Raw genomic sequence first — 22,140 nt, 5'->3', positions numbered from 1 at the left:
TTTGTTTGCATTTGCATTGGATCTATGAATCAGTTAGAGGAGAATTACATGTTTATGATATGAAGCTTTGTAAGTATAAATATAGCGTATCTCTGTATATTTGTTGTTTTTAATATCTCTTCATAAAGTTTTATAATTTTTCTATTGAGATTTGCATGCCTTTTGTTAGATTAATTTCTAAGTACTTGGCATTTTCAGTTTTTATTGTGAATGTTGTTTAAAACTATATATTTTTATTTATATTTATACTTAAAAATTATATATTCCAGGTTTTTTTTTGTTGCTGGTGTATAGAAATGCAGTTGTATATTAATTTCACTTATAAGCCATCTTGATAAATTCTTTTATTTTTAGCAATTCGTGTGAAGATTCTTTTGGATTTATTTTTTTTTTTCTGAAGCTGGAAATGGGGAGAGACAGTCAGACTCCCGCATGCGCCCAACCGGGATCCACCCGGCACACCCACCAGGGACGACGCTCTGCCCACCAGGGGGCGATGCTCTGCCCCTCCGGGGCGTCGCTCTGCCGTGACCAGAGCCACTCTAGCGCCTGGGGCAGAGGCCAAGGAGCCATCCCCAGCGCCCGGGCCATCTTTGCTCCAGTGGAGCCTTGGCTGAGGGAGGGGAAGAGAGAGACAGAGAGGAAGGAGGGGGGGGGGGTGGAGAAGCAAATGGACGCTTCTCCTATGTGCCCTGGCAGGGAATCGAACCCGGGTCCCCCCGCACGCCAGGCCGACGCTCTACCGCTGAGCCAACCGGCCAGGGTCTCTTTTGGATTTTTAAAGATTTGTTTGAAGCAATAATTTAAAATCTTTATATATAGAATACCTATACAACTCAATAAATTTTCACAAATTGGCCACACTTAGATCAAACACAATATTATCAGCCTTCCAAATGGTCCGTTTATGTCTTCTTTCAATGTTTCCCTTTTTTTCCAGGGATAACCACTATTCTGACTTCTACGCATAGGTAAGTTTTGTTAACTTTTGTACTTTATATAAATGAAAAATATTCTTTGCATCTGGCTTTTTTTGCTAATCCTTATGTTTGTAGGATTCATGTATATTATTTTTTAATTTTTATTGCCATGTAGATTTCCACTGAGCAAACATAGTACTATTGTCTTATTAAGGGAACTGGATAGGTTCTAAGTTTCACTTATTATGACTAGTATTGCTATGAACATTACAGAGCATGTATTTTCGTAAAGATAGCATACCCATTTCAGTTGGGTATATAACTAGAAATGGAATGGATGGGTGATAGAATATATGTGGTAGGCCGAAGGGTACGAATTTTAAGATGGTCCCATGACTTCTATCCCATAGTGATACTGTCGTAATTATGTTATTTTGCATTGCAAAAAGGATTTTGAAGATGTAATTAAGGTTACCAATCAAATGATCACAGATGACGCCAAAATTAGAATTGGGCTGAAGGAATGTGATGTGGGTCACCAATAGCTTCTACTATTCCAAATATACAATTCAAGGTTGGTGGTTATTTTTTTCTTTCAGTACTTTGAAAATAACACTCTATTGTTTTTCGGCTTCTATGGTCTGTTTAGAGGTTTAATTATCCCTGGCTGAATAGCTCAGTTGGTTAGAGAGCATTGCTCTAAAACACTAGAGGTTGCTGGTGTAGATCCCCAGTCAGGGCACATACAGGAGCAGATTGATGTTCCTGTCTCGTTCTCCCTTCCTCTCTCACTGAAATCAATAAATTAAAAAAATATATATATTATCCTTATTTTTCCTCCTTTAAAGGGAATTTGTCTTTTTTTTTCAGGCTTTTTTTTTTTAACATTTTAGTTTTGGTTTCTATTAGTTTTACTATGATCTGCTTAGGAGTTCTTTTCATTTAATTCTGTGAGGTTCACAGGGTCCTTCATATCTATATCTTGATATTTTTCATGAGTTTTAGAAAATTTCTAACCATTATCTGTTTTAATATTAGTTCTGCCCCATTCTCTTCTCTTCTCTTCTTTTGGACTTGTTATGTGCTATATTATCGCTGTATCTCTAACTCTCTCTTCTGGTTATCAGTTGCTGTATAACAACTGCGATCATGAACTTAGTGGCATAAAATATCAACTATTGGCCCTGGCCAGTTGGCTCAGTGGTAGAGCATTGGCCTGGTGTGCGGGAGTCCCGGGTTCAATTCCTGGCCAGCGCACACAGGAGAAGTGCCCATCTGCTTCTCCACCCCTCCCCCTCTCCTTCCTCTCTGTCTCTCTCTTCCCCTCCCGCAGCCAAGGCTCCATTGGAGCAGCGTTTGCCTGGGCGCTGAGGATGGCTCTGTGGCCTCTGCCTCAGGAGCTAGAATAGCTCTGATTGTGGCAGAGCAACACCCCAAGATGGGCAGAGCATCGCCCCCTGGTGGGCATGCCGGGTGGATCCCAGTCGGGTGCAAGCAGGAGTCTGTCTGACTGCCTCCCCTGTTTCTAACTTCAGAGAAATACAAAAAAGAAAAAAATCAACTATTTTATTATGCCCATGGATTCCATTAGGAAGGAATTTTTACAGGGGGTAGTAAGAATGGTTTGTCTTTGCTACATGATGACTGGTGCCTCACTGAGGGTAACTTGAACAGAGAGAGGCTGGAGTCATCTGAATGCTTTTTTACTTAGAGCGGGATTGGAGTACCTTGAAGGCTAAGCTCAGCCTGAGACTGTTGAACAGAGCATCCATACATGGCCTCTCCATGGGACTTGGACCTCTGACACAAGCAATTGGATTCTGAGAGGGACTTACTCAAAAGGGAGCATCCATAACAGTGTTTTTCAACTGCTGATCCATAGACTGGTATCAGTCTGCCAGAAATTTCATTGTGTGTAAAATTGTCATGCAATATCAGAGTGGTTAACTCTTTTGCAGACTGGCATGAAATTTCTGGCAGACCGGCACTGGTATGCAGCCTGGAAGTTGAAAACCACTGATCTAGAAAACACATATTGTGAGAGAACTAGCAGAAGCTCCATGGCTTTTTATGACCTAGCCTTGGGAGTCACTTAGCATCATTTCTACCACATTCTTTTAGTCAAAGCTGTCACAAGCCCACCTAGATTAAAAAACAATGGACATACAGCCTCACTTCTTGTTGGATAGTGTCAGTGATTTTAGGTTTATATTTTAAAGCCACTATGGCTTCCTACTCTTTCTTTAATATTTTTCATCTTTTTGTTTTTCATGCTTTATTTTGTTTTTTGACCTGTCTTCCAGGTCATTAATTCTCTCTTTGGTATATTGAACGCATCCAATAAGTTAACTTCAATTACACTGGGAAACAATTATTTTTTTCATTTTCTGTTGCATGAGGTTTTAAAACTGTTCCTATATATTTCTGCATCACTGATTCCAAGTCTGAAATCCATTTTTTGGTGCATGCTCTAGTTTTTATGCAATTTTAATTTCTTTTTGTTACAGTTAATGGCATGCATTGGTTTTTAAATTGGAGTTAAAGGGCAATGACAATGGATTGAACATAACCACAAGGCAATTAATGTTTTACAAACATCACTTTTACATAACTGTAGTTGTTTTTAAATGTAAAAAATTATCTGATAAAAACACCCTCTTATTTTGTTTTAAGATTGAATCATGGCTTCTTTGAGTAGGCATAAATGTAAGAATAGTCCTGACATCTTCTGTTATATATGTGGCTATTACACACTTCAACATCAAAGGTACAATATTTCATCATTTGTGACACGTACATATATTGCCTATTTTCAAGTTCCCCTTGGCGATCAAAACAAGAATTGGGCTCCTCATATTGTGTGTCATAATTGTGAGGAAATGCTTCGTGACTGGACAAAAGGAAAACACAAAGGGATGCCTTTTGGTATTCCCATGGTTTGGCGTGAACCTAAGGACCACAGCAGTGACTGTTATTTCTGTCTGATCCATACAAAGGGCATCGGCAAGAAAAAACAGTATATGATTGCATATCCTAATATTCTTTCAGCAATACGACCTATCCCACGCTCTGAGACACTCCCGGTTCTAGTTTTCAATGGTTTTATTTCTTCTAAGGATGAAGAAAGTGAACATGGTGATCAAGTGTATTTTGAGAAGATGCATGAGGAAATGGTTGTAGAATCTGAAGGGTCTTCTTCTGATGTCAAGCAGTCATTAACCCCTCAGCAGTAAAGGTATCACTTTTTGCAGATGATATGATCCTATACATCGAAAACCCCAAAGAATCCACAAAAAGACTACTAGAAACAATAAGCCAATACAGTAAGGTCGCAGGATACAAAATTAACATACAGAAGTCAATAGCCTTTCTTTAAATTATTTTTATTTATTTATTCATTTTAGAGGAGAGAGAGAGAGAGAGAGAGAGAGAGAGAGAGAGAAGGGGGGAGGAGCAGGAAGCATCAACTCCCGTATGTGCCTTGACCAGGCAAGCCCAAGGTTTCGAACCGGCGACCTCAGCAGTCCGGGTCGACGCTTTATCCACTGCGCCACCACAGGTCAGGCTTTTTTTTTTTTTTTAAATTATTTTTATTTATTTATTCATTTTAGAGGAGAGAGAGAGAGAGAGAGAGAGAATAGCCTTTCTATATGCCAACAATGAAACAACTGAGAAGGAACTCAAAAGAATAATCCCCTTCACGATTGCAACAAAAAAAATAAAATACTTAGGAATAAACATAACAAAGAATGTAAAGGACTTATATAATGAAAACTATAAACCATTGCTAAGGGAAATCGAAAAAGATATAATTAGATGGAAGAATATACCTTGTTCTTGGCTAGGAAGAATAAATATAATCAAGATGGCTATATTACCCAAAGCAATATACAAATTTAATGCAATTCCCATCAAATTTCCAATGACATTTTTTAAAGAAATAGAGCAAAAAATCATCAGATTTATATGGAACTATAAAAAACCCCAAATAGCCAAAGCAATCCTAAAGAAAAAGAATGAAGCTGGGGGCATTTCAATACCTGACTTCAAACTCTATTATAGGGCCACGACAATCAAAACAGCATGGTATTGGCAGAAAAATAGACACTCAGACCAATGGAACAGAATAGAAAGTCCAGAAATAAAACCACATATATATAGTCAAATAATTTTTGATAAAGGGGCCAACAACACACAATGGAGAAAAGAAAGCCTCTTCAATAAATGGTGCTGGGAAAACTGGAAAGCCACATGCAAAAGAATGAAACTGGACTACAGTCTCTCCCCCTGTACAAAAATTAACTCAAAATGGATCAAAGATCTAAACATAAGACCTGAAACAATTAAGTACATAGAAGAAGACATAGGTACTCAACTCATGGACCTGGGTTTTAAAGAGCATTTTATGAATTTGACTCCAATGGCAAGAGAAGTGAAGGCAAAAATTAATGAATGGGACTACATCAGACTAAGAAGTTTTTGCTCAGCAAGAGAAACTGATAACAAAATAAACAGAAAGCCAACTAAATGGGAAATGATTTTTTCAAACGACAGCTCAGATAAGGGCCTAATATCCAAAATATACAAAGAACTCATAAAACTCAACAACAAACAAACAAACAATCCAATAAAAAAATGGGAAGAGGATATGAATAGACACTTCTCCCAGGAAGAAATACAAATGGCCAACAGATATATGAAAAGATGCTCATCTTCTTTAGCTATTAGAGAAATGCAAATCAAAACGGCAATGAGATACCACCTCACACCTGTTCGATTAGCTGTTATTAGCAAGTCAGGTAACAGCAAATGTTGGAGAGGCTGTGGAGAAAAAGGAACCCTCATCCACTGTTGGTGGGAATGTAAAGTAGTACAACCATTATGGAAGAAAGTATGGTGGTTCCTCAAAAAACTGAAAATAGAACTACCTTATGACCCAGCAATCCCTCTACTGGGTATATATCCCAAAAACTCAGAAACATTGATACGTAAAGACACATGCAGCCCCATGTTTATTGCAGCATTGTTCACAGTGGCCAGGACATGGAAACAACCAAAAAGCCCATCAATAGATGACTGGATAAAGAAGATGTGGCACATATACACTATGGAATACTACTCAGCCATAAGAAATGATGACATCGGAACATTTACAGCAAAATGGTGGGATCTTGATAACATGATACGAAGCGAAATAAGTAAATCAGAAAAAAACAGGAACTGTATTATTCCATACGTAGGTGGGACATAATAGTGAAACTAAGAGACATTTATAAGAGTGTGGTGGTTACGGGGGGGAGGGGGGAATGGGAGAGGGATAGGGGGTGGGGAGGGGCACAAAGAAAACAAGATAGAAGGTGACAGAGGACAATCTGACTTTGGGTGGTGGGTATGCAACATAATTGAACGACAAGATAACCTGGACTTGTTATCTTTGAATATATGTATCCTGATTTATTGATGTCACCCCATTAAAAAAATAAAATTATATAAAAATAAAAATAAAAAATAAAAAAAAAAGCTTTATTCATATAGGCTTTGTAAATGTCTTATTAAGTTTAATTCTAGGTATTTTATCTATTTTCTTGCTAATTTAAATAACATCCTCTTTGCCATTATTCCATTTAACTATGCCCTTTTTATTGAAGACTATGAATTTTGGTATATTAATTTATATCTAGCTTTCTTACTAAATTTTGTTATTGATATTTAATTTTTAAATTAATTTTTGGGAAGTTTCCAGATATGTTAACCAGGTATATTTATTACCTCTTCTTTTTTATTTCTTATGCCTCTTGTCAAATTCCATTGGTTGATACTTTAAACACAATATTAAATAATAGCGTAGATAATGGACATTTCTGCCTTGTTCCTGTTGTTAGCAAGAAAGCACTGTTCCTCCACCAAGCCGTATGTTAAGGAAATGGCCACTGGTATACTGAAAACTATAAGACATTGGTGAAAGACATTAAAGAAGATATAAGTAATGAAGGATTGGCCCTGCTATGGATTAGAAGAATTAATATTATTAAAATGTCCACATACCCAAAGCAATCTACAGGTTTAATGCAATCCTTATTAAAATGGCAATGGCATTTTTCACAAAAATAGAGCAAACAGTTCTAAAATTTGTATGAAACTACAAAAGACCCCAAGTAGCCAAAGCAATCTTGAAAAAGAAGAACAAAGTTGGAGATACCACAGTCCCTCATTTTAAACTATATTTTAAGGCTATAGTAACCCCAACAGTATAATATTAGCATAAAACAATCAAATTGATCAGTAGAACAGAAAAGAGACCCCAAGAATGAATCCAAACATATATGGTCAATTAATTTACTACAGAGGAGCCAAGAATATAGAATATAGAATAGGAAAAGGACAGTCTCTTTCTGTAAAGAGTGTTGGGAAAACTGGACACCAACATGCAAAAGAATGAAACTGGACCATTATCTTATGCCATACCCCAAAATTAACTCAAAATGGATTAAAAATTTGCATTTAAGACCTGAGTTCATAAAACTCCAAGAAAAATATGTAGGCAGTAAGCTTTTTGACAGTCTTGGCCATAATTTTTTTTATTTGACAACAAAAGCAAAAGCAACAAAAACAAAATCAACAAATGGAACTACACCATACTGAAGCTTCTGCATGGTGAAGGAAACCATCAACAAAATGAAAAGGCCAGCTACTGAATGGGAGAAAATACTTGCAAATCATATATCTGATAAGGGAGTTAATATCCAAAATATATAAAGAACCATAGAAGTCAATAGCAAAACAAACAAAAAAATAGTCCAATTAAAAAAAAAAAAATGAGGTGACGTCACGAAAATGGCGCCGTGAGCAGCGCATCCGACAGATCTCCCCAAAATCTCAACAAATTTATCAACTAGAAACAGAAAAATTTATCCTCGGAGCATTCCGGACTTCCACACACACACTGAAAGCAGAGGGACTGTTGCCCAGGAGGGAGTACACCTGTGGTGAGTCAACCCAAACGTGCAGCTGCCCGCCCACACTCGGGGACGGCAGCCTGGGCACTGGCGGCCATCCCAGCATACCCTGAGAAGCCGCGCGCGCGGCCCCCCGTGCCGCGGTCCGACCACTGGCGTGACGAGAAACCGCACGCCCGGTGCCACGATCCAGAGAGGCCCCGTCCACTGGCGTGCTGAGAAACCGCGCGCACCCCCGTGCCGCGGTCCCCGGCCACTGGCGTGCGGAGAAACCGCGCACTCGCCCCGCGCCGCGGTCCCCGTCCACTGGCGTGCTGAGAAACCGCGCGCGCGCGCCCCGTGCCGCAGTCCCCGTCCACTGGCGTGCTGAGAAACTGCGCGCACGCCCCGTGCCGCGCGGGCGCCAAGGCTGTCCTTCCTAGTCAGGAGATTCTCTCTGGGGGCTGGGCACCTCACCCAGCCATTCAAGCTAACAATCAAGCGTTGGGGGAGGGGCGGCGCAGGCAGCCTGAAATTCTTTTTGGAGCACAGCTGCGGATCCAATCACTGAAATTAGCTTAACCCACGAAATCTACGCACCCACGGGGCTCTAATTGATAAGATCTCTCCCAGTTCAGCGATCCAAGACAAGAGGCGTGATATTTTTCAGTGCCTTTCGCTAAAGGGGCGGGGGCAACTTCTGATTGACAGAGCCTCCATATTCAGGGATATTCCTAACAAGAGCGACTTGGCAGATATTAAGATCCATAAAGCAAACAGCGACTAGTGCTTCTTCTTCCCAGCCAAAACAGGCTACCAAGTGTGGAAAGCCTGGGTTGAGTGGTCCAACTGAATGATAGGCGCTGAACAGTCACCTTGACAACAATTGACTCCCAGCCCCACCTGATTACGCTGGAGGCTCTGACTGCCAAAGCCTTACCCAGAGCCTTGCGCTGAGTGAGGATAGAGTGGGGATTTCCCAGCTCTTTGAGCCTCTTACTCCCCAGACAGAAGCAGTGGCAGCCTCATAGCTGGATCATCAGGCTGCTAATTCAGGAAGGGGAGACTAGGAAAGAGACTCCAGGAAAGCAAACTCTCTCATTGTTGGACTCTGCAAACGCCAACAAGCCTTGACTACCAGCGAGACTAAAGCCAATTATATGACATTGCCATAGAATCCCATCAACTGCAAATTCCTACCTAAGAGTGACATAGGGGCAGAACCTGGGGTATAGAGTCACCGACCAGAAAGAGGGAGAGAAAAGAAAAAAGGAAGAAGTTAACCTCTCAAAATCAAGAAAAATCCACAGACTTTATAACTTGTTCCACTAATTCTTTGTTGTTGTTGTTTCTTTCTTCTATTTTGTTGCCTTTGTTGTTGTTTCTATTTCTTCCACCTCGGTCCTTTTGCTCTCTGCCCATCTTATGCTACCCTTTTCTTGAACTACACTGCCCATGAGTGTTACATTTTGTTTCTTTTCTTCATCCTAGCTCTCCTTTGGGGTTGCACTCCGGGGCCCTTGACTCTCACTCTCTCCCCTTTTGTTTTTTTTTCCTTTCCTTTTTTTCTTCCTTGGTTTCTCTCTTACTCTTATTTTTTCCTTTCTATTCATTTCTTCTTTTCTCCTTTTGCTTTTCCTCCCATTTAGGACTCAATCGCGAACAGATTGTTTGATTTGGGACTCAAGTTTTTGTGGGGGGTTTTTTGGTGTTGTTGTTCTTTTTTTTCTTCTTCTGCTTTTGTTCTTGGTTTTTATTTGTTTGTTTTTGTGGCATTTTGGGCACTTTTTGCATTGCTTTTTGGCTCACTGGCATTCCTCCCAACCCAAAGTCTCCATTGTATTTAGTCTTCGCTCCACTTAATACAACAGATTTTTGCTTATTGTTTTTATTTTTGTTTTTTTCTTCTTTAATTATAGTTTTTCTCTCCTTTTTTCTGTTTCCCTCTCATCCCTATCATTATATCTCTTGGTCGACCATCACTTACAGGCAAATCATTTTATGCTTGTCTAAGATTTTTTCCCTTTTTTTTTTTTTTTTGTATTTAGTGGGTCCCTAATCCCTTTTTTGCCCCTTGAACTCTTCACCCCAAATCAGGCCCTCCATTATAGGCAATTTTTGTTCCATTTGGCATAGTATAATTCACAGGTCATCACGATATTTCCCTAAGGAGGTGAGAGGAGGGGAAGAGAAGAGAGAAAAAAGGGGGAAATAATAAATTATTACTTTTTTTGTGTGGAGTGTTTTCCTTTTTTTTTTTTTTCTTTTTTTCTTTTTTTTTTTTTCCTTTTTATTTTTTATTAATTCTAATTAACACTATCATCAAGACCACCTTCAGATGCCAATAAGAAAAAGGAAATCGAACATTATGGATACAAAAGACAGAGAGGTAACACAAATTGATGTGGAAAAATCTATGGAGAAAAGATTTAACATATTGGAAGCCTTGGAGCCAAATGACAGAGAATTTAAAATAGAAATCTTAAAAATACTCAGAGATATACAAGAAAACACAGAAAGGCAATTTAGGGAAATCAGAAAACAACTCAACGATCACAAAGAATATATTACCAAGGAAATTGAAACTATAAAAACAAATCAAACAGAAATGAAAAACTCAATTCAAGAGATGAAAAACGAGGTAGCAAGCTTAGCTAATAGAACAGCCCAGATAGAAGACAGGATCAGTGAAATAGAAGACAAGCAACTTGAGGCACAACAGAGAGAAGAAGAAAGAGACTCAAAAATAATAAAAAACGAGAAAGCCCTACAGGAATTGTCTGACTCCATCAGAAAGAATAACATAAGAATAATAGGTATATCAGAGGGAGAAGAGAAAGAAAATGGAATGGAGAATATACTCAAACAAATAATAGATGAGAACTTCCCAAGCCTGTGGAAAGAATTAAAGCCTCAAATTCAAGAAGCAAACAGAACACCGAGTTTTCTTAACCACAACAAACCCACTCCAAGGCACATCATAATGAAGATGACACAAACCAATGACAAAGAAAAAATTCTCAAGGCAGCCAGGGAAAAGAAGAATACAACATATAAAGGAAGGCCTATTAGATTATCATCAGATTTCTCAGCAGAAACTCTACAAGATAGAAGAGAGTGGACCCCAATATTTAAAGCCCTGAAAGAGAGGAACTTTCAGCCAAGAATACTATACCCATCAAAGCTATCCTTCAAGTACGAAGGAGATATAAAAATATTCACAAATACAGAAAAGATGAGAGAATTTATCATCAGAAAGCCCCCACTCCAGGAAATACTAAAGGGGGTTTTCCAACCAGATTCAAAGAACAAAAGAAAACATAACCACAAGTAACAGCTCCACGAAGAAAACAATAAAACCAAACTTAAACTGTGACAACAAAAGAAAAAAAAGGGGGAGAAAGGATGAAGATTAACAGTAGCAAAGGACGATGAAGCGCAGAAATACTCATAAGAAAGGGTACTACAATGAATATGGTAGGTACCCTTTTCATTACTTAATGGTAACCACCCTTGAAAAAACCACCACAAAAACACTTGACTTAAAAAAGGTAGCAACAGAGGAAAGAAGTATGGAATACAAACAAACAAAAACAAATGATAGAAAAACAAAAGAGAAGAATCAAACAAGATACAAAACTAACAGAAAGCAATTTATAAAATGGCAATAGGGAACCCACAAGTGTCAATAATTACACTAAATGTAAATGGATTAAACTTACCAATAAAAAGACACAGAGTAGCAGAATGGATTAAAAAAGAAAATCCAACTATATGCTGCCTACAAGAAACTCATCTAAGCAACAAGGATAAAAACAAATTCAAAGTGAAAGGCTGGAAAACAATACTCCAAGCAAACAACACCCAAAAAAAAGCAGGTGTAGCAATACTCATATCTAATAATGCTGACTACAAGACAGAAAAAGTACTCAGAGACAAAAACGGTCATTTCATAATGATTAAGGGGACACTGAATCAAGAAGACATAACAATCCTTAATATATATGCACCAAACCAAGGAGCACCAAAATATATAAGACAGCTACTTATTGACCTTAAAACAAAAACTAACAAAAATACAATCATACTTGGAGACCTCAATACACCGCTGACAGCTCTAGATCGGTCATCCAAACAGAGAATCAATAAAGATATAGTGGCCTTAAATGAAATACTAGAACAACTGGATATGATAGACATCTACAGGACACTTCATCCCAAAGCGACAGAGTATACATTTTTCTCTAGTGTACATGGAACATTCTCAAGAATTGACCATATGTTAGGCCACAAAGACAATATCAGCAAATTTAAAAAAATTGAAATTGTGCCAAGCATATTCTCTGATCATAAAGCCTTGAAACTAGAATTCAACTGTAAAAAAGAGGGGGAAAAACCCACAAAATTGTGGAAATTAAACATACTTTTAAAAAATGAATGGGTCAAAGAAGAAATAAGCGCAGAGATCAAAAGATATATACAAACAAATGAAAATGAAAATATGACCTATCAGAATCTCTGGGATGCAGCAAAAGCAGTAATAAGAGGAAAGTTCATATCACTTCAGGCCTATATGAACAAACAAGAGAGAGCCGAAGTAAACCACTTAACTTCACACCTTAAGGAACTAGAAAAAGAAGAACAAAGACAACCCAAAACCAGCCGAAGAAAGGAGATAATATAAATCAGAGCAGAAATAAACGAAATAGAGAACAGAAAAACTATAGAAAAAATCAATAAAACAAGGAGCTGGTTCTTTGAAAAGATCAACAAAATCGACAAACCCTTGGCAAGACTCACCAAGGAAAAAGACACAGGACTCAAATAAATAAAATCCAAAATGAAAGAGGAGAGATCACCACAGACATCATAGATATACAAAGAATTATTGTAGAATACTATGAAAAACTATATGCCCTCCAAATACAACAATCTAGAAGAAATGGATAAATTCCTAGAACAATACAACCTTCCTAAACTGAGTCATGAAGAAGCAGAAAGCCTAAACAGACCAATCAGCAGGGAGGAAATAGAAAAAACTATTAAAAACCTCCCCAAAAATAAAAGTCCAGGTCCAGATGGTTATACTAGTGAATCCTATCAAACATTCAAAGAAGACTTGGTTCCTATTCTACTCAAAGTCTTCCAAAAAATTGAAGAAGAAGCAATACTTCCAAACACATTTTATGAGGTCAACATAACCCTCATACCAAAACCTGGCAAGGATGGCACAAAAAAAGAAAACTACAGACCAATATCTCTAATGAATACAGATGCTAAAATACTAAACAAAATACTGGCAAATCGAATACAACAACATATTAAAAAAATAATACATCATGATCAAGTGGGATTCATCCCAGAATCTCAAGGATGGTTCAACATACGTAAAACAGTTAACGTAATACATCATATCAACAAAACAAAGAACAAAAACCACATGATCTTATCAATAGATGCAGAAAAGGCTTTCGATAAAATACAACACAATTTTATGTTTAAGACTCTCAACAAAATGGGTATAGAAGGAAAATATCTCAACATGATAAAGGCCATATATGATAAACCATCAGCCAACATCATATTAAATGGCATAAAACTGAGGACTTTCCACCTTAAATCAGGAACACGACAGGGGTGTCCACTCTCTCCACTCTTATTTAACGTGGTGCTAGAAGTGCTGGCCAGAGCAATCAGACAAGACAAAGAAATAAAAGGCATCCATATCGGAAAAGAAGAAGTAAAGGTATCACTTTTTGCTGATGATATGATCCTATACATCGAAAACCCAAAGGACTCCACAAAAAGATTACTAGAAACAATAAACCAATACAGTAAGGTCGCAGGATACAAAATTAACATACAGAAGTCCATAGCCTTTCTATATGCCAACAATGAAATATTAGAAAACGAACTCAAAAAAATAATCCCCTTCACGTTTGCAACAAAAAAAATAAAATACCTAGGAATAAACATAACAAAGAATGTAAAGGACCTATATAAAGAAAACTACAAGGCATTGCTAAGAGAAATAGAAAAAGACACAATGAGATGGAAAAATATTCCTTGTTCTTGGATAGGAAGAATAAATATAATTAAAATGGCCATATTACCCAAAGTAATATATAAATTTAATGCAATTCCCATCAAAATTCCTATGACATTTTTAAAAGAAATGGAACAAAAAATCATCAGATTTATATGGAACTATAAAAAACCCCGAATAGCCAAAGCAATCCTAAGGAAAAAGAGTGAAGCTGGGGGCATTACAATACCTGACTTTAAACTATATTATAGGGCCATAATAATCAAAACAGCATGGTATTGGCAGAAAAATAGACACTCAGACCAATGGAACAGAATAGAAAGCCCAGAAATAAAACCACATATATATGGTCAAATAATCTTTGATAAAGGGGCCAACAACACAAAATGGAGAAAAGAAAGCCTCTTCAACAAATGGTGTTGGGAAAACTGGAAAGCCACATGCAAAAGAATGAAACTCGACTACAGCCTGTCCCCGTGTACTAAAATTAATTCAAAATGGATCAAAGACCTAAATATAAGATCTGAAACAATAAAGTACATAGAAGAAGACATAGGTACTAAACTCACGGATCTGGGTTTTAAAGAACATTTTATGAACTTGACTCCAATGGCAAGAGAAGTGAAGGCAAAGATAAATGAATGGGACTACATCAGAATTAAAAGTTTTTGCTCAGCAAGAGAAACTGATATCAAAATAAACAGACAGCCAACTAAATGGGAACTGATATTTTCAAACGTCAGCTCAGATAAGGGCCTAATATCCAAAATTTACAAAGAACTCATAAAACTCAACAACAAACAAATAAACAATCCAATAAAAAAATGGGAAGAGGACATGAACAGACACTTCTCCCAGGAGAAATACAAATGGCCAACAGATATATGAAAAGATGCTCAGCTTCATTAGTTATTAGAGAAATGCAAATCAAAACTACAATGAGATACCACCTCACCCCTGTTAGATTAGCTATTATCAACAAGTCGGGTAATAACAAATGTTGGAGAGGCTGTGGAGAAAAAGGAACCCTCATACACTGTTGGTGGGAATGTAAAGTAGTACAACCACTATGGAGGAAAGTATGGTGGTTCCTCAAAAAACTGCAAATAGAACTACCTTATGACCCAGCAATCCCTCTACTGGGTATATACCCCAAAACCTCAGAATCATTGATACGTAAAGACACATGTAGCCCCATGTTCATAACAGCATTGTTCACAGTGGCCAAGACATGGAAACAACCAAAAAGCCCTTCAATAGAGGATTGGATAAAGAAGATGTGGCACATATACACTATGGAATACTACTCAGCCATAAGAAATGATGACATTAGATCATTTATAGCAAAATGGTGGGATCTTGATAACATTATACGGAGTGAAATAAGTAAATCAGAAAAAAACAAGAACTACATGATTCCATACATTGGTGGAACATAAAAACGAGACTAAGAGACATGGACAAGAGTGTGGTGGTTACCAGGGGTGGGGGGAGGGAGGATGCAGGAGGGAGGGAGGGAGAGATTTAGGGGGAGGGGGAGGGGCACAGAGAAAACTAGATAGAGGGTGACGGAGGACAATCTGACTCTGGGCGAGGGGTATGCAACATAATTTAATGACAAGATAACCTAGACATGTTTTTCTTTGAATATATGTACCCTGAATTATTAATGTCATCCCATTAACATTAATAAAAATTTATTAATAAAAAAATATTATAACACACCTGTTATATTAAATGTTCTCAAAAACAGTGATTAAAACAGAAATTTTCACTTCAAAAAAAAAAAAAAATGAGCAGAAGAGCTGAATAGACCTTTTTCCAAAAAAGATATACAGGATTTTCCAAAGAAGACAGACAGATAGCCCATAGGTATATGAAAAGATAATCATCAGGGAAATACAAATCAAAAGCACAATGCGGTATCACCTCATATCCGTTAGAATGACTTAAAAAAGATAAGAAATAAGTGTTGGTGGTGACAATGTGGAAAAATGGAATCTTTGTGCACTGTTGGTGGGAATATATATTGGTTAAGTCAGTGATGGGATTTAAATAATTTAACAACCAATTCTCTGCCCTAATGACCATTTTAAGAATAAAAAAATGATATACTAAAGGGTAATTTATTATTTCATTCACTTAATACTTAAACAAGAACAATAAAAGAGGTAAACAAAAGTATAAGACGCACCTTTTTCCAAAAAATTTGGGGTCTAAAAACTGGGTGCATCTTATACAGTGGTTGTAGTTTTTTACTTGCATTTCCTGCTATTTCGTGCTTGGTTTTGTGCTTATTGTTGAAGACAATGATTTGTCATAAGACACAGATGAGGACAAGCTAATGGATAGGAGTTTGGACAGTGATAAGGAGTTGTATGAATTTTATAATGAATAAAACGAGTTCAACAACTTTATGTAATATATATTTTTTCAAATTTCGGGCCCGAAAGTTAAGGTGCATCTTATACATGGGATCATCTTGTATGTGGGGAAATATGGTAATACCTGACAAAAAACAATAAAATTGTTATTTAAGATATTTACATATTGCTTCTTGATTGGTGTCCTCACTTGCAATTTTCTTCACTTTTATCCAAGCATCACCAACTGTATGACTTATTCTTAACCATCTTTTTACTTGTAAGAATAGGATCTCATTTCTTTAGAATATAAATTGTGATTTATACATTGGAAGGTTGCCCAAGCACTCATCTTAGAAAGAACTCTGATTACAAGTAGCATTTTAACAACTCGCTCACCGAACTCAACCAAAAAATTAGGTATCAGTTCTGCTGAACTGATGTGAACCAGCGGAATCCCAGCACTGGGTTCAGCCACTATGGAAAACAGTAGGAAAGTTTCTCAAAAAATGAAAAATAGAACTACTATGTGATCCAGCAACTCCACTTCTGGATACACTAAGTTTTCTCTTAATGCAATCAACAGGCTCTTGGAACTGCAACAAAACAGTACATAATGAAATCAATTTTGCCATACACTCATGATATAAATAAGAGTTAAGTTCCTATTGTTGCTCATCAACAGCATATCAAAATGTATGAAATGACATTATTTGAGGACCTGCTATATTTATTCATAGAAATTGCAAACTTAAAATTTGGAAAGGTACATGTACTCTCATGTTCATGCAGTCTTGTATTCAGCCATAAAAAAGAAATTTTGCCTTTTGCAACAATACTGATGGACTTTGAGGATATTATAGTAAGTGATACAAGTCAGACAGAGAAAGACAAATATCATATGACCTCGCTTACATGGGGAATCTAAAAAGAACAGGCTCATAATTACAGAGAACAGATCTGCGGTTGCCAGAGATGGGAGGATAGGTGAAGGGGTCAAAAAGCACAAACTTCCAATTATAAAATAAATATATCATGGGGGTGTAATGTAGGAGTGGTAACTGTAATTAGTAATACTGTACTGCATGTTTGAAAGTTGTGAAGAGAGTAAATCTTTTCTTTTTTAATTTTCCCATTGACTTGAGAGAGGAAGAAAAAGAGAGAATTATCAATTCACTGTTCCACTTAGTTCCATTTAGCTGTGCACTCATTTATTTCTCGTATGTGCATTGACTGGAAATCAAATTCATGACCTCAGTAGACCAGGACAATGTTTTATCCACTGAGCCACCCAGCCAGGGCCTAAGAGAGTAAATCTTAAAAATTTTCATCATCAGGAACAAAATTCCATAACTATGTATAGTGATGGATGTTAACTAGATTTATTGTGGTGACCATTTCACAGTATATACAAATATTGCATCAAAACTGAAACTATTATAATATATGTAAATTATACCTCAATAAAAATAATAGCCATTGGTAACTAATATTTTTTTTTACTATGTCAAGAATGGCTGTTGAATTTGTTAATTTCCTGTTCAGTTTCTATTAAGATAATTAAAATTTTCTCCTCAGATCAATTACTGTAGTAGATAATATTTGGGGGTGAGTGGAGCCCATTTTCTAATTTGCACAAATCAGTTCCAGTTTCACTGCTTCCTCTTCGCCATATATCTGCATGGCTTACTCTCACTTCCTTTGCTTCTTTGCTCAAGGTCATTTTTCCAGTGAGGCCTGTCCTACCTATCCCATTTAAATTACACATTTCTACCCTTAAGATTCCTAGTTCCCTCCACCCTATTCTATTTTTTCCCCTGCACTTATCATTTTCTAACATACTGTATATTTAGTTATTATGTTTACTAGACGTTGTCTCTCTCCATTAGAAGTATTCTCTATAAGATAGAGAGTTCCATCTTTTAAAAAAATTCTTTTGAGCCCTGGTTGGGTAGTTCAATTAGTTAGAGTGTTGTACTGATACACCAAGGTTGTGTACTCATTGATGACTTCTTGTTTGTGCACTGGCTGGGAATCAATGTTTCCTGGTCAGGGCACATACAAGAATCAACCAGTGAATGCATCAATAAGTGGAACAACAAAGTGATGTTTCTCCACCTTCCCCTCTTTCTAAAATAAATAAATAAATAAATAAATAAATAAATAAATAAATAAATAAATAAATAAATATTTTTTGACTGATTTATTTACAATGTCTGTAGCAGTGTCTGACACATAGGAAGCACTAAAAATACCTTTTTTCTAAGTGAATAAGATTTCAGCCTATCAAGGAATGGGGAGAGGGAGCATTTTTACTGGAGCCTCCTCTTAAAGTTTAGAATTTTAACATTATTTCTAGATGAGGTTATATTTACAGTCATTGACACACGGAAAAGATTGAAAGGCTTTCATTGTAGAACGTGGACATTTTGTTCCAGTTCTGGGTGTCACAGCCTGTAGCTCCAGGAATCAAAGCATTGTCTTAATCCTGTGATATTTGTGAATAGCTCAATTATGTTATACTGCATTTTATGTATTAAAAGCATTACTTTTTTCAATATAAACATTCAAAATGTCTTAATTTTTAAATTTATACTAGAAAACTCAAGAAGCAGGAGTGGCCCGACCGTTTCTCAGCCTCTGAGAGACCTGGTGGATCCCAAGGGCTCCCCTTTCCCTGCAGCCCCATCTCCTCCCGACACACTGTGGAGCCCTTTTCTAAATGTGTCACCTGCATCTTTAATAGATTTGCTAGTTTAAGATGTAATTTAGAGGTATTTTTGCTACAGAGAGTTAAAATATCATAGCATTTTAAACATTCTACAATTTAGAGGCCCTGGCCGCTGAGCTCAGTTGGTTAAGAGCAGGGGTCCCCAAACTTTTTACACAGAGATCCAGTTCACTGTCCCTCAGACCATTGGAGGGCTGGACTATAAAAAAAAACTATGGACAAATCCCTATGCACACTGCACATATCTTATTTTAAAGTAAAAAAACAAAATGGGAACAAATGCAATATTTAAAATAACAAATTTAAATCAACAAACTGACCAGTATTTCAATGGGAACTATGGGCCTACTTTTGGCTAATGAGATGGTCAATATCTGGTTCCATATTTGTCACTGCTAGCCGTAACAAGTGATATGACACGCTTCCGGAGCCCTGACGCGTGCATCCCACGTCACCGGAAGTAGTACTGTACATGAGCAATGCTGCGCTTTTTTTTTTCACATTTTTAAAATTAATTTTAATGCAGTGACATTGATAAATCAAGGTACATATGTTCAGAGAAAACATCTCCAGATTATTTTGACATTTGATTATGTTGCATACCCCTCACCCAAAGTCAAATTGTCTTCCGTCACCTTCTATCTGGTTTTCTTTGTGCCCCTCCCCTCCCCCTTCTCCCCCCCCCCTCCGTTACCATCACATTTTGTCCATATCTCTTAGTCTCATATTTATGTCCCATCTATGTATGGATTCATATAGTTCTTAGTTTTTCTGATTTACTTATTTCACTCCATATAATGTTATCAAGGTCCATCGATATTATTGTAAATGATCCAATGTCATCATTTCTTATGGCTGAGTAGTATTCCATAGTATATATGTACCAAAGCTTTTTAATCCACTTGTCCACTGATGGACACTTGGGCTGTTTCCAGATCTTTGCTATTGTGAACAATGCTGCCATAAACATGGGGGTGCATTTCTCCTTTTGGAAGAGTTCTATGGTGTTCTTAGGGTATATTCCTAAAAGTGGGATAGCTGGGTCAAAAGGCAGTTCGATTTTTAATTTTTTGAGGAATCTCCATACTGTTTTCCACAGTGGCTGCACCAGTCTGCATTCCCACCAGCAGTGCAGGAGGGTTCCCTTTTCTCCACATCCTCGCCAGCACTTATTCTGTGTTGTTTTGTTGATGAGCGCCATTCTGACTGGTGTGCAGTGATATCTCATTGTGGTTTTAATTTGCATTTCTCTAATTACTAGTGATGTTGAGCATGTTTTCATATGCCTATTGGCCATCTGTATGTCCTCTTTGGAGAAGTGTCTATTCATTTCTTTTGCCCATTTTTTGAGTGGATGGTTTACCTTCCTGGTGTTGAGATTTACCAGTTCTTTATAAATTTTGGTTATTAACCCCTTATCAGATGTATTGTCAAATATGTTCTCCCATTGTGTAGTTTGTCTTTTTATTCTGTTCTTATTGTCTTTAGCTGTGCAAAAGCTTTTTAGTTTGATATAGTCCCATTTGTTTATCCTGTCTTTTATTTCACTTGCCTGTGGAGATAAATCAGCAAATATTTATATATTGCTGCGAGAGATGTCAGAGAGCTTACTGCCTATGTTTTCTTCTAAGATACTTATGGTTTCACGGCTTACATTTAAGTCTTTTATCCATTTTGAGTTTATTTTTGTGAATGGTGTAAGTTGGTGGTCTATTTTCATTTTTTGCAGGAAGCTGTCCCAACACCATTTATTAAAGAGACTGTCTTTATTCCATTGTATGCTGTTACCTTCTTTGTCAAATATCAGTTGTCCATAGAGCTGTGGGTTTATTTCTGGGTTCTTTGTTCTGTTCCATTGATCTATATGCCTGTTCTTATGCCAGTACCAGGCTGTTTTGAGTACAATGACCTTGTAGTATAACTTGATATGAGGAAGTATGATACCACCCACTTTATTCTTTTTTTTTAAAGATTGCTGAGGCTAATTGTGTTCTTTTTTGGTTCCATATAAATTTTTGGAATATGTGATCTATATCTTTAAAGTATGTCTTTGGTATTTTAATTGGTATTGCATTGAATTTATAAATTGCTTGCGACGCTGCGCTTTGTGGTACCACCACATTCAGTACTCCAGATGTACCCTGTGCTTCTCTCACTGACCACCAATGAAAGAGGTGCCCCTTCCGGAAGTGCTGCAGGGGCGGGATAAATGGCCTCAGGCAGCCGCATGCGGCCCGCTGGCCATAGTTTGGGGACCCCTGGTTAAGAGTGTTGTCCTGAAACAGCGAGGTTGTGGAGTCAATCCCCAATCAGGACACACACAGGAAGTGACCAATGAATGTACATTTTTTTTTTCTTTTTCATTTTTTTGAAGCTGGAAACAGGGAGAGACAGTCAGACAGACTCCCGCATGCGCCCGACCGGGATCCACCCGGCAAGCCCACCAGGGGCGACGCTCTGCCCCCCAGGGGGCGATGCTCTGCCCATCCCGGGCGTCACCATGTTGCGACCAGAGCCACTCTAGCGCCTGAGGCAGAGGCCACAGAGCCATCCCCAGCGCCCGGGCCATCTTTGCTCCAATGGAGCCTTGGCTGCGGGAGGGGAAGAGAGAGACAGAGAGGAAAGCGCGGCGGAGGGGTGGAGAAGCAAATGGGCGCTTCTCCTGTGTGCCCTGGCCGGGAATCGAACCCGGGTCCTCCGCACTCTAGGCCGACGCTCTACCGCTGAGCCAACCGGCCAGGGCTGAATGTACATTTGAGTGGAGCAAAAAACGAATGCTTCCCTTCCCCTTCCTTTTTCTCTCCCTTCCTCTCTCTCTCTCTCTAAAAATCAATAAAAATTAAGCCCTGGCCGGATAGCTTGGTTGGTTGGAGCAACATCCCAGAGCGTGAAGGTTGCCAGTTCGATTCCCCAGTCAGGGCACATATAAAAATAGCTTGGTGTTCCTGTCTTTCTTTCCCTGCCTCTCTCAAAAAAAAATAATAATAAAAATTAAAAAAAATAAAATAGAAAATGGAATTTGAGACAAATTATATTTTTCTAATAGAAATGTTCTGAGCCTAAGGCCCTAGAGCAGAGTAAGGAAACCAATTAACTTTAATATAAATAATCATGTCTTAAATAGCAAATGAGCCAAGTTTTATTG

At 37.7% G+C, this 22,140-nt stretch overlaps 1 non-coding gene across 1 annotated transcript; it reads right to left on the bottom strand.

The window, feature by feature from the left end:
• Positions 1-21,662: 21,662 nt before the first annotated feature.
• Positions 21,663-21,738, bottom strand: TRNAS-AGA (transfer RNA serine (anticodon AGA)). The gene has a single exon. It is a non-coding gene; the product is annotated as a tRNA-Ser (tRNA).
• Between the last annotated feature and the right edge of the window lie 402 nt (positions 21,739-22,140).

This window comes from Saccopteryx leptura, chromosome 5 (assembly GCF_036850995.1).
Source record: "Saccopteryx leptura isolate mSacLep1 chromosome 5, mSacLep1_pri_phased_curated, whole genome shotgun sequence".
Classification (NCBI taxonomy): domain Eukaryota; kingdom Metazoa; phylum Chordata; class Mammalia; order Chiroptera; family Emballonuridae; genus Saccopteryx; species Saccopteryx leptura.
The sequence above is the reverse complement of the archived record's forward strand: the minus strand, read 5'-3'. Positions and strand labels throughout refer to the sequence as shown.